Source organism: Oncorhynchus keta, chromosome 18, assembly GCF_023373465.1.
Source record: "Oncorhynchus keta strain PuntledgeMale-10-30-2019 chromosome 18, Oket_V2, whole genome shotgun sequence".
Classification (NCBI taxonomy): domain Eukaryota; kingdom Metazoa; phylum Chordata; class Actinopteri; order Salmoniformes; family Salmonidae; genus Oncorhynchus; species Oncorhynchus keta.
This window is the reverse complement of record NC_068438.1, coordinates 2,616,736-2,631,022: the sequence shown is the minus strand read 5'-3', so window position 1 is coordinate 2,631,022 and position 14,287 is coordinate 2,616,736. Positions and strand designations below refer to the sequence as shown.

The 14,287-nt window shown below is 39.8% G+C and overlaps 1 pseudogene; it reads left to right on the top strand.

Annotated features, from left to right (window-relative positions):
• The first annotated feature begins 3,574 nt into the window (after positions 1–3,574).
• On the top strand, positions 3,575–14,283 carry LOC118397047 (NLR family CARD domain-containing protein 3-like; annotated as a pseudogene).
• The last annotated feature ends 4 nt before the right edge of the window (positions 14,284–14,287 follow it).

Here is a 14,287-nt window from a genome sequence, read left to right as displayed (position 1 = left end):
GTAGCGTAATTACAATTAAGTAATTACAATGTAGCAAATTAACACTGGAGTGATAGATGTGCAGATGATGATGTGCAAGTAGAAATACTGGTGTGCAAAAGAGCAAAAAAGTACATAAAAACAATATGGGGATGAGGTAGGTAGTTGGATGGGCTATTTACAGATGGGCCAAGTACAGCTGCAGCGACCGGTCAGCTGCTAAGATAGCTGATGCTTACAGATGGTGAGGCAGATGTGAGTCTCCAACTTCATCAATTTTTGTCATTTGCTCCGGTCACAATTTGCAGCAGACAACTGGAAGGCGGCTAAAGGTGGTGTTGGCTTTGGGTATGACCAGTGAGATATACCTGCTGGACCGTGTGCTACGAGGGGATGTTGTTATGGTGACCAGTGAGCTGAGATAAGGCGGAGCTTTACGTAGCAAAGACTTATAGATGACATGGAGCCAGTGGGTCTGGCAACTAATATGTAGCGAGGGCCAGCCAAACGAGCATAAAGGACACAGTGGTGGGTTGTATATGGAGCTTTGGTGAAAAAACGGATGGCACTGTGATAGATTGCATCCAGTTTGCTGAGTAGAGTGTTGGAGGCTATTTTGTAAATTACATCGCCGAAGTCGAGGATCGATAGGATTACGAGGGTATGTTTGGCAGCGTGAGTGAAGGAGGCTTTATTGCAAAATAGGAAGCCAAATCTAGATTTAATTTTGGATTGGAAATGCTTAGTATGAGTATGGAGGAGAGTTTACAGACTAGCCAGACACCTAGGTATTTGTAGTTCTCCACATATTCTAAGTTAGAACCGTCTAGAACAGTGATGCTAGTCAGGCGGGCGGGTGCGGGCAGCGATCGGTTGAAGAGCATGCATTTAGTTTTATTAGCGTTAAAGAGCAGTTGGAGGCCACGGAAGGAGTGTTGTATGGCATTGGAGTTTGTTTGGAGGATTGTTAGCACAGTGTCCAAAGAAGGGCCAGGTGTATACAGAATGGTGTCGTCTGCATAGAGGTGGATCAGAGACTCACCAGCAGCAAGAGCGACATCATTGGTGTATACAGAGAAGAGAGTCGGTCCAAGAATTGAACCCAGTGGCACCCCCATAGAGACTGCCAGGGGCCCGGACAACAGGCCCTCTGATTTGACACACTGAGCTCTATCAGAGAAGTAGATGGTGAACCAGGCGAGGTAATCATTTGAGAAACCAAGGATAACGAGTTTGCCGATGAGGATGTGGTGATTGACAGAGTCAAAAGCTTTGGCCAGGTCAATGAATACGGCTGCACAGTATTGTTTCTTATCGATGGCGGTTAAGATATAGTTTAGGACCTTGAGCGTGGCTGAGGTGCACCCATGACTATCTCTGAAACCAGATTGCATAGCGGAGAAGGTACGGTGGGATTCGAAATGCTTAGTAATCTGTTTGTTGACTTGGCTTTCGAAGACCTTAGAAAGGCAGGGTAGGATAGATATAGGTCTGTTATCCAAGCTACCCCTACATCATCACCGGCTGCCTGCATTTATTGTGGACCAGTGGAGCTCCCCGATTGTTTCTTGTTAAATCTCGTGGAGGGCTTCTCCCTCTCTCGTTGACGGATGCTGGCTACCTCTGTCCGGTTCTCCTCTCTTCACTAGATGGACGGTAACTTTAGTGTTTAACCCCTCTGTGTCCAAGTACCAAACTTTTTAATATTATCTTTGGGGAGCTTTATTATTATTATTATTATTCAATAGCAGGTATTGAACCCCGGGTGAATAATCACTAGTCAGAACCTCAACCTCAGAATACATGCATTATAAAAAGTAATCTTAATGGCAAGCCCCCCCCCCCCCTCATTCAGGTGAAAGGGTGGCGCGGGGAATTCAAAAATAGTCTTTACAAATATTTAACTTTCACACATTAACAAGTCCAATACAGCAAATGAAAGATAAGCATCTTGTTAATCTACCCATCATGTCCGATTTTTTTAATGTTTTACAGCGAAAACACAACATATATTTATGTTAGACCACCACCAAATAAATAAAAAACACAGCCATTTTTCCCAGCCGAAGATAGAGTCACAAAAGCAGAATTAGAGATAAAATGAATCACTAACCTTCTGATAATCTTCATCAGATGACACTCATATGACATGTTACACAATACATTTATGTTTTGTTCGATAATATGCATATTTATATCCACAAATCTCGGTTTACATTGATGCTATGTTCAGAAATGCCTCCAAAATATCCGGAGGAATTATAGAGAGCTTCGCCAGATAACAGAAATACTCATCATAAACTTTGACAAAAGATACATGTTCTACATATAATTAAAGATACACTGGTTCTTAATAATATCTGATATTGCGAGTAAACAACCTCGGGAGTGCGTCTTCCAGCCCTCTAATAAATTACATCATGCAACCCTCCCTGTTAGTAAATTTACCTCAACATGCACCTGGAGAAGGCAGAGTGAAGACACCAGCTTTTTAGTGGGGCTGAGGTGACTACTAGAGAGAGAAGGCAGAGTGAAGACACAAGCTTTTTAGTGGGGCTGAGGTGACTACTAGAGAGAGAAGGCAGAGTGAAGACACAAGCTTTTTAGTGGGGCTGAGGTGACTACTAGAGAGAGAAGGCAGAGTGAAGACACAAGCTTTTTAGTGGGGCTGAGGTGACTACTAGAGAGAGAAGGCAGAGTGAAGACACAAGCTTTTTAGTGGGGCTGAGGTGACTACTAGAGAGAGGCAGAAAATACATTATTAAAATTAGATCTACTCATTGGTTTATGGAAGCAGGTACCCATCTCCTCATTGGTTTATGGAAGCAGGTACCCATCTCCTCATTTAGCAAAAAGAAAAGAAAAAACCCAAACATAACTTTTAAACAATAAAACCTCATTTAGAAACATTTCTGAAAATGGATAAATAGCTTTTTGTAATGAAACTCTTCTTATGTTTCCCCATCTGAGCTCAGAGTAGATGAGAGATGTAATGTTTGTCTCTGTTGTGTTGAAGTCCAATCAAGCAGGAGAGACCAGCCTCCCCTGTACCCAGCTGTGTGTCCATGAAGAGTGACTGGTCTTTACGTGAACCTGTAAACTTTAGAGAGGGAGCCTTTTCTACTGAACAAAGGTAAGAAGAACTCATGGGTCATGGTCAGTGAGTTAAACAACACTGTCTCTAGTCATTTCTGACTGTGTGTGTGTGTGTGTGTGTGTGTGTGTGTGTGTGTGTGTGTGTGTGTGTGTGTGTGTGTGTGTGTGTGTGTGTGTGTGTGTGTGTGTGGGTGCGTGTGTGTGTGTGTGCGTGTGCGTGTGCGTGCGTGCGTTCACTCCCTGGATGAGGAGATGTTTTGTCCACAGAAACCAACAGGAAAGATTAGAGTCAGAGATTCTCAGTGGTCAGTCTTCCCAGAGTCATCAAAAAGACCTGGCCTCCATATTCAATGTATGTGGTCCTGTTATGTACATTTGTTTTTGTTTACCTCAAGTAACGTTGATCTGTCAACCATTCATTAATGTGATAATGAGAAAGCATTTTGTCTCTTGCTTAACTTATTTACTTAATTTTTTTCAGATGCTTGAAGAGAATATTATGACATTTGTGAAGAACGAGCTGAAGCTGTTCAAGAGGATTCTTAGTCCAGAACTCCCAGAAGGCTTTGAAAGTCAGAAGCAGGATAAGGAAGTGGTGGATTCTGAAGATGAGAAGCAGGAGAGCAGTGCCAGAGAGGGGGCTCTGAAGATCACATTGCACGTCCTGAGGAAAATGAACCAGGTGGAGCTTGCTGACACACTGGAGAACTGTAAGATCTGTCTGACTCATGTTGAGTGCTGTTATATAACATTTAAAAGCTGAAGCTAAAGTACAACTCAATGACATTGTAGCAGCCTTAACACAACACCTAGTGACCTCCTCAAGTAGCAGCAGGGATGTGTTGTGGTGATTAATTTAGAGAGAGATTAGAGAGATTAGAGAGTCAACATTACACCTGCATTGCTTGCTGTTTGGGGTTTTAGGCTGGGTTTCTGTACAACACTTTGAGATATCAGCTGATGTACGAAGGGCTATATAAATACATTTGATTTGATTTGATTTGATTAATAATACCATCAATAATATCAATAATATTATAATCAGTCACGCCAGTCTGTAATGCAATATGAAAACATTTACACATGTATAGTCAGTGAAATAATTATAATTTAAAACTTTATAACAGTCCTACAATACTGTAAGCATTAAAACAGACGTAATATTAATATCCTCTGTGTTATTTCTAGATTCAGATGATCCTGCTGTGATTTGCCAACGTGAACTCAAATCTAATCTAAAGAAGAAGTGTCAATGTGTATTTGAGGGGATCGCTAAACAAGGAAACCCAACACTTCTCAATAAGATCTACACAGAGCTCTACATCACAGAGGGTGGAACAGGAGAGGTCAATAATGAACATGAGCTGAGACAGATTGAGACAACAACCAGGAAACAAGCAAGACTAGAGACTGCAATCAAATGTAACGACATCTTCAAACCCTTAACTGGACAAGACAAACTTATCAGAACTGTGCTGACAAAGGGAGTCGCTGGCATTGGAAAAACAGTCTCTGTGCAGAAGTACATTCTAGACTGGGCTGAAGGAAAAGCAAATCAGGATGTGCAATTTTTATTTTCATTCCCTTTTCGGGAGCTGAATTTGATGAAAGAGAACAAACACACTTTCATTGAACTTCTCAATCACTTCTCAATGGAAACCAAACAATCAGGAATCTCCCTCTACAACAAGTACAAAGTTCTGTTCATCTTTGATGGTCTGGATGAGTGCCGACTGCCCCTAGACTTCCAGAAGAACAAAATCTGTTGTGATGTCACAGAGTCAACCTCAGTGGATGTTCTGCTGACAAATCTCATCAAGGGAAATCTGCTTCCCTCTGCTCTCCTCTGGATAACTACCAGACCTGCAGCAGCCAATAAGATACCTTCAGTGTGTGTTGACCAGGTGACAGAGGTAAGAGGGTTCAATGACCCACAGAAGGAGGAGTACTTCAGGAAGAGATTCAGTGACGAGGACCTGGCCAGCAGAATCATCTCACACATAAAGACATCAAGGAGCCTCCACATCATGTGCCACATTCCAGTCTTCTGTTGGATTTCTGCAACAGTCCTTGAACACATGCTGAAATATAAGAGAGAAGAGATGCCCAAGACTCTGACTGAGATGTACACACACCTTGTGGTGTTTCATACCAAACAGAAGAATGAAAAGTATCTTGGGAAAGAAGAGACAGGTCCACACTGGAATAAAGAGAGCATTCTGTCACTGGGAAAGCTGGCTTTTCAACAGCTTGTGAAGGGCAATCTGATTTTCTATGAAGAGGACCTGAAAGAGGCTGGTATTGATGTCATTGAAGCCTCAGTGTACTCGGGATTGTGCACACAGCACTTTAAAGAGGAATGTGTGCTATACCAGGAGAAGGTGTACTGTTTTGTTCATCTGAGCATTCAGGAGTTTCTGGCTGCTGTATATGTGTTCCTCTCATTCATCAACAACAACGAGAATCTAATGGACAAAAAGCAAACAAAGTCCAATAACTTTTCTTTGCTATTCAGAGACGAGCCTGAAGTTAGTTTCTACAAGAGTGCTGTGGATAAAGCCTTACAAAGTAAGACAGGACCTGGACCTTTTCCTCCGCTTCCTTCTGGGCCTCTCACTGGAGTCCAATCAGAAGTACTTACAAGGTCTACTGACAAAGACAAGCAGCTCGCGGAGCCATGAAGAAACAGTCAAGTACATCAAGGAGAAGATCAGGGAGAATCTTTCTCCGGAGAGGAGCATCAATCTGTTCCACTGTCTGAATGAACTGAATGACCATTCTCTAGTGGAGGAGATCCAAAGCTACCTGAGAACAGGAAGTCTCTCTGGAGCCAACCTGTCACCTGCACAGTGGTCAGCTCTGGTCTTTGTGTTGCTGACTTCAGAAAAGGAGCTGGATGTGTTTGACCTGAAAAAATACTCCAGATCAGAGGAAGGTCTTCTGAGGCTGCTGCCAGTGGTCAAAGCCTCCAGAGCTGTCCTGTGAGTACATAAAATTACACATCAGAACTAATCATCAGGAAGCAATATTCAGTTTAGAGAAAAATATGTATTGTAATATATATACAATATCATATTGAATTACACATTGAATCAGTGCATTGGTTTTCACATTAGTATAACAATATGACCATACAATTCTAGGAGACCCGAAGATGAATCTATATGTTGTTTGAGAGAATAAACCAAATGCATCTGCCTTTGTCCTTCTGCACTATTGGTGTTAAATGAACAGTGTCATGACGCTGTATTAGTTAATGTGACGACTGTTGCTCATCGAATGATTAAAGGTTTCTAATTGCGTGATTAAATGAATCAAGCAATTATTAACTCATTTACCTAGGGCACCATGGGAAATTTGTTTTATTGAGTTTCTATTTCCTAAATTAACTCAAAGTATATCAGAATATCGATTTTACAATGGTCACTAATTACTCAGTTTCCTCTACAATCTCATTCTGAACGTCGCATAATCCGGAAATCTGCACAAACCCGAGTCTCACCAATGAGTTCGTACCACATCAATGTTAGTTGATTATTTATTTACTAGAAAGCTAAAATGATGATACAAAATACACATACACAAAAACACAATCTAGGCTATAGATTAGAACTTAGTATAACGGGCCAACACACTATGGCGCGTGTTACCCAAATGGGGATTTAAGGAGAGAGAAAAAGAGAAAGTACACGAGAGAAATATACATTTGGGTGCATTTGTCAGCAATGCTTATTTTAACCCTAGCCTTGCCCCGAACTGCCGCTCTTATGGGTCAGAATATAATGATGTAATTACGTGTGGAAGTTCTCAGATGGGAAGCTCCGCGTGGTCCGTTTAGGCTGCTCAATGACGCACTTCTCTGGCGCAACTCTGGCTGTCCTCACGATGTCAGTGTCCTTTTGGCTTAGTGGTCTGTTTCCTCACATTTGCTCTGGAAGGGGTCTTCTGAGGATGGACAGCTCTGAAACTCAGAGCTCACAGCGTATGAATGAAACCGTTTAGATACCACAATTCGCTGGGATTGGATGCTAGGGGGTCTCATCCGTAGCTTGGGTAGAAAAAGATGTATTTTTCTCCAAACTTGTTTTGCGTTCTGGGTTCATTTACTTTTTAGATCACGGCTGCAGTTTGGGTCACATAGTCTGATATGTTAATTCTTAATGCACATGTCTTATACCCTCGGGTCAGAAGTGGGAGTAACCTCCTTTAGGGCAATTCTCTGGGCGCACCGAGGCAAGGTCTAGATTTTACTCAATTCCAATTTTAGACAACTCACTTCACATTTCATCTTTACCAAAACATTCTCTTTGATTTGGACATTTTCCACGTGCAATGTATAAACATCAAGCATATCCTAGGAAAACTCTTAAAGTTACAATGTTTTCTTTATAATGTCATCTATTAACCTTTAATAACAACAAAAAATGACATACATTTTCATATTCCATCTATCGTCATGACCACCAATGTGGCTGACGGAAACCATTGTTCCAAAGTCCCTTATTGCATGTTTAATGTTCTGAGGGTGGGTCTCCATAGTGAGAGGACAAAGGAATGTTGTCTGTGGCCTAAGATTTACCAGGGGCGTGAGGGGTCATAAAACCCCCACATCTTCAGACCCCTAGATCTCTCCTTCGCTGTTGGGGGTGAGAGATGATCTGCAGGGTTGTGGTCTCCTGACCTGATCAGGAGAGTCATGACAACAGTGTGTTTGTGAAGTCATGATGATTTCTTTGTCAGGCTGTCAGGCTGTGGAGTCACAGAGGAAGGCTGTGCTTCTCTGGTCTCAGCTCTGGAGTCAAACCCCTCACACCTGAGAGAGCTGGACCTGAGTAACAATGACCTGATGGATTCAGGAGTGAAGCTGCTCTCTGCTGGACTGGGGAATCCCCACTGTAAACTGGAGACTCTGAGGTCAGTATTCCTGTAGTTGGTCAACAAGTGATAACTGTTTACCAGACACACATAGTCCACACCATATGTGTTTGGACAGTGAAGCTTACAGTTTTAAATTTGCGCTATGCTCCAGCCTTATGAATTGTGTGTGTGTGTTTTCGTTTGTCCATTGTGTGTGTGTTCTGTGTGTGTGTGTGTGTTCGTTTGTCCATTGTGTGTGTGTTCTGTGTGTGTTCAGTGTATGTTTTTGCAAGTGTATCACTCAATGAACACACAGACACACAAACAAACTAGGGCTGGGCGATATGGCCAAAATATTATATCACAGAATATTCAAAACATTGGACGGTATGAAGGTATTTGAAGGTATTTTTAGTTTTTGGCACTTTGAATACAGTGTTTGAGATGACAACAAATTAAAATGCCAGGGAGGAGTTATTGTGACAGGGTAGGAACTAAAGTGTTGGTAAGTGTTTCCTAGGGGACCCTATAAGCTTTTGCTACATTGCATGTTTTCTCTTAGCTACTTCATGTAGGTAACATGTTCTTGCTCTGCATATTCCTCTTTGGTTAAGAAGAGACTGTTGCACAATCAACATGCTGATTTAGGTCTACACCATCACTGGTATTATCAGGCTGTATTAGCTAGCTACGTTTGCTCTTATTCAGTACATTTATTAGCTATCTAGCTAGATATTAGCATTAGTGGCGAACAATTAGCGTCTCACAAGATTTAGGGCAACTCGCTAAGAAAAGACAAACTAGCTGTTTTGCTGATGTAATAAACACAAACTAATAGTGTCATTACAGAACGTTGGTGGATTTATTTGAAGAAGCAAAGTGAAAACAGCTTTGTTGTCATCAACATTGTTCCATGTGCTGCATTATCCATGCAGACTGAACGCAAGTGTCTCGTGGTTGAGGAACATCAAATGCGTTCCTTGAGTGACAAGGGACGTGGATAGGGATCAGTTAAGCTATTAGTGTTTGCACATGTGAGGAGTGTGTGTGTGACCTGGTGAATAATTGTAGCATTTTGATTGGTTGTGTTTGGAAAAGGAAAGCAGGTCACTTCCTGTTAGATTTTTGTGTTTTAGGTTAGAGAATTGTGTGTAGTGTTTTGAAAAAAAAGTGTTTTATGCAATTGACAACTGAGTCAAAGGCTGAGAAATAGCTTATGGTTTTGGATATTTGGTGTGTAGTTTTGTACTTTGAGTGAGAGGTTTCAAAAATCGTGTGACATGAAAAGATTTTGTGTGTAAGCAGTTGGAAAAAACTGTAAAACATATACATTGAGAGAGATAACATTATAGATACAGTCCACATTAGAGGTCGACCCATTAATCAGAATGGCCGATTAATTGGGGCCGATGTCAAGTTCTCATAACAATCAGAAATCGGTATTTTTGGGCACCGATTTGCCGATTATTTTTTTAAATATGTTTTTTTTATACCTGTATTTAACTAGGCAAGTCAGTTTAAGAATGCATTCTTATTTTCAATGACGGCCTAGGAACGGTGGGTTAACTGCCTTGTTCAGGGGCATAATTTCACCTTGTCAACTCGGGGAACCAATATTGCAGCCTTAGAGTTAGTCCAACGCAATAATGACCTGCCTCTCTCTAGTTGCACTCCACAAGGAGACTGCCTGTTAAGCGAATGCAGTAAGCCAAGGTAAGTTGCTAGCTAGCATTAAACTTATCTTATAAAAAACAATTAATCATAATAACTAGTTAATTACACATGGTTGATGATATTACTAGATATTATCTAGCGTGTCCTGCATTACATATAATCTGACTGAGCATACAAGCATCTAAGTATCTGACTGAGCGGTGGTAGGCAGAAGCATGCCAGCAGCTCTTCGTTGTGCGTCAAGCATTGAGCTGTTTATGACTTCAAGCCTATCAACTCCCGAGATGAGGCTGGTGTAACCGAAGTGAAATGGCTAGCTAGTTAGTGCGCACTAATAGCGTTTCAAATATCGCTCGCTCTGAGCCTTCTAGTCGTTGTTCCCCTTGCTCTGCATGGGTAACGCTGCTTCGAGGGTGGCTGTTGTCATTGTGTTCCTGGTTCGAGCCCAGGGAGGAGCGAGGAGAGGGACAGAAGCTATACTGTTACACTGGCAATACTAAAGGGCCTATAAGAACATCCAATAGTCAAAGGTTAATGAAATACAAATGGTATAGAGGGAAATAGTCCTATTATTCCGATAATAACTACAACCTAAAACTTCTTACCTGGGAATATTGAAGACTCCAGCTTTCATATGTTCTCATGTTCTGAGCAAGGAACTGAAACGTTAGCTTTCTTACATAGCACATATTGCACTTTTACTTTCTTCTCCAACACTTTGTTTTTGCATTATTTAAACCAAATTGAACATGTTTCATTATTTACTTGAGGCTAAATTGATTTTTTTGATGTATTATATTAATAAACCTTTAAATAAATTATACATATTATTATTAAACAATACTACACTTTAATACCCCAAAAGTGTTTATATGTATAATTATTGTTTGCAGGACAGACTGTTTATTATTATTATTTGCTCCTTGATCAGGGTGATGTCACCAAGGGTTCTTTCTTAACTTATACCACCTGGTGATGTCACCAAGGGTTCCCTCTTAACTTAAACCACCTGGGGATGTCACCAAGGGTTCTTTTATTAACGTATACCACCTGGTGATGTCACAAAGGGTTCCCTCTTAAATTATATCACCTGGTGATGTCACCAAGGGTTCCCTCTTAAATTATATCACCTGGTGATGTCACCAAGGGTTCCCTCTTAACTTAAACCACCTGGTGATGTCACCAATGGTTCTCTCTTAACTTATACCACCTGGTGATGTCACCAAGGGTCCCCTCTTGAACTTATACCACCTGGTGATGTCACCAAGCAAGCCAAAGCTCCATCAATGTTAAACCTGCTGATTAGAAAGTGCTATGTAGATTCTACCTGGAGTCCTTTCCTGCAGTCAGATTACCTAGTGACCTCATGGTGGAATGTTAATCATATTGTATCATTATTACCTAGTGACCTCATGGTGGAATGTTATTCATATTGTATCATTATTACCTAGTGACCTCATGGTGGAATGTTATTCATATTGTATCATTATTACCTAGTGACCTCATGGTGGAATGTTATTCATATTGTATCATTATTACCTAGTGACCTCATGGTGGAATGTTATTCATATTGTATCATTATTACCTATTGACCTCATGGTAGAATGTTATTCATATTGTATCATTATTACCTAGTGACCTCATGGTGGAATGTTATTCATATTGTATCCTTATTACCTAGTGACCTCATGGTGGAATGTTATTCATATTGTATCATTATTACCTAGTGACCTCATGGTGGAATGTTATTCATATTGTATCATTATTACCTAGTGACCTCATGGTGGAATGTTATTCATATTGTATCATTATTACCTAGTGACCTCATGGTGGAATGTTATTCATATTGTATCCTTATTACCTAGTGACCTCATGGTGGAATGTTATTCATATTGTATCATTATTACCTAGTGACCTCATGGTGGAATGTTATTCATATTGTATCATTATTACCTAGTGACCTCATGGTGGAATGTTATTCATATTGTATCATTATTAAGTGACCTCATGGTGGAATGTTATTCATATTGTATCATTATTAAGTGACCTCATGGTGGAAGGTTATTCATATTGTATCATTATTAAGTGACCTCATGTGGAATGTTATTCATATTGTATCATTATTAAGTGACCTCATGGTGGAAGGTTATTCATATTGTATCATTATTAAGTGACCTCATGGTGGAATGTTATTCATATTGTATCATTATTAAGTGACCTCATGGTGGAAGGTTATTCATATTGTATCATTATTAAGTGACCTCATGGTGGAATGTTATTCATATTGTATCATTATTAAGTGACCTCATGGTGGAATGTTATTCATATTGTATCATTATTACCTAGTGACCTCATGGTGGAATGTTATTCATATTGTATCATTACCAACATTATTCACTGTTGTTGATAACACACCGTACCAACATTATTCACTGTTGTTGATAACACACCAACATTATTCACTGTTGTTGATAACACACCTTACCAACATTATTCACTGTTGTTGATAACACACCTTACCAACATTATTCACTGTTGTTGATAACACACCTTACCTACATTATTCACTGTTGTTGATAACACACCTTACCTACATTATTCACTGTTGTTGATAACACACCGTACCAATATTATTCACTGTTGTTGATAACACACCTTACCAACATTATTCACTGTTGTTGATAACACACCTTACCTACATTATTCACTGTTGTTGATAACACACCGTACCAACATTATTCACTGTTGTTGATAACACACCTTACCAACATTATTCACAGTTGTTGATAACACACCTTACCAACATTATTCACAGTTGTTGATAACACACCGTACCAACATTATTCACAGTTGTTGATAACACACCTTACCAACATTATTCACTGTTGTTGTTAACACACCTTACCAACATTATTCACAGTTGTTGATAACACACCTTACCTACATTATTCACTGTTGTCTTCCTATTTCCACAAATAGAAACCTTTTATTTGGTACTAAATAGGCACTTATTATAGTAATTTCTTTATTTAACCTTTTGAGATGAAAAACTTTATTTGTTGTTGTTACAAATTTTAATGTGTTCTTTATAACAGAATGTTAAAATGAGGGGAAGTTTTAGTTGGATATAAACTGGTAATAATCTAGTGGCCAATCTTCATTGTAAAAGGGTCAACATGTTTCTGATAACATTTCAGTTTGACTTGGATGCATATTTGATGTGGTTGAAAAACGATCAGCTTTTATGATGCTGATAAAGAGGAACTATAACAGACAGACTCTAACTGAGCAGTGTAGTCTACAGGTTATACACTGATTGGACTAGATTATTACTCTAACTGAGCAGTGTAGTCTACAGGTTATACACTGATTGGACTAGATATTACTCTAACTGAGCAGTGTAGTCTACAGGTTATACACTGAGTGGACTAGATATTACTCTAACTGAGCAGTGTAGTCTACAGGTTATACACTGATTGGACTAGATATTACTCTAACTGAGCAGTGTAGTCTATAGGTTATACACTGAGTGGACTAGATATTACTCTAACTGAACAGTGTAGTCTACAGGTTATACACTGATTGGACTAGATATTACTCTAACTGAGCAGTGTAGTCTACTGGTTATACACTGAGTGGACTAGATATTACTCTAACTGAACAGTGTAGCCTAAAGGTTATACACTGAGTGGACTAGATATTACTCTAACTGAACAGTGTAGTCTACAGGTTATACACTGATTGGACTAGATATTACTCTAACTGAGCAGTGTAGTCTACTGGTTATACACTGAGTGGACTAGATATTACTCTAACTGAACAGTGTAGCCTAAAGGTTATACACTGAGTGGACTAGATATTACTCTAACTGAACAGTGTAGTCTACAGGTTATACACTGAGTGGACTAGATATTACTCTAACTGAGCAGTGTAGCCTAAAGGTTATAAAGTGAGTGAACTAGATATTACTCTAACTGAGCAGTGTAGTCTACAGGTTATACACTGAGTGGACTAGATATTATTCTAACTGAGCAGTGTAGTCTATAGGTTATACACTGAGTGGACTAGATATTACTCTAACTGAGCAGTGTAGTCTATAGGTTATACACTGAGTGGACTAGATATTATTCTAACTGAGCAGTGTAGTCTACAGGTTATACACTGAGTGGACTAGATATTATTCTAACTGAGCAGTGTAGTCTATAGGTTATACACTGAGTGGACTAGATATTATTCTAACTGAGCAGTGTAGTCTATAGGTTATACACTGAGTGGACTAGATATTATTCTAACTGAGCAGTGTAGTCTATAGGTTATACACTGAGTGGACTAGATATTACTCTAACTGAGCAGTGTAGTCTAGAGGTTATACACTGAGTGGACTAGATATTATTCTAACTGAGCAGTGTAGTCTACAGGTTATACACTGAGTGGACTAGATATTACTCTAACTGAGCAGTGTAGTCTATAGGTTATACACTGAGTGGACTAGATATTACTCTAACTGAGCAGTGTAGTCTATAGGTTATACACTGAGTGGACTAGATATTACTCTAACTGAGCAGTGTAGTCTACAGGTTATACACTGAGTGGACTAGATATTACTCTAACTGAGCAGTGTAGTCTATAGGTTATACACTGAGTGGACTAGATATTACTCTAACTGAGCAGTGTACACTAC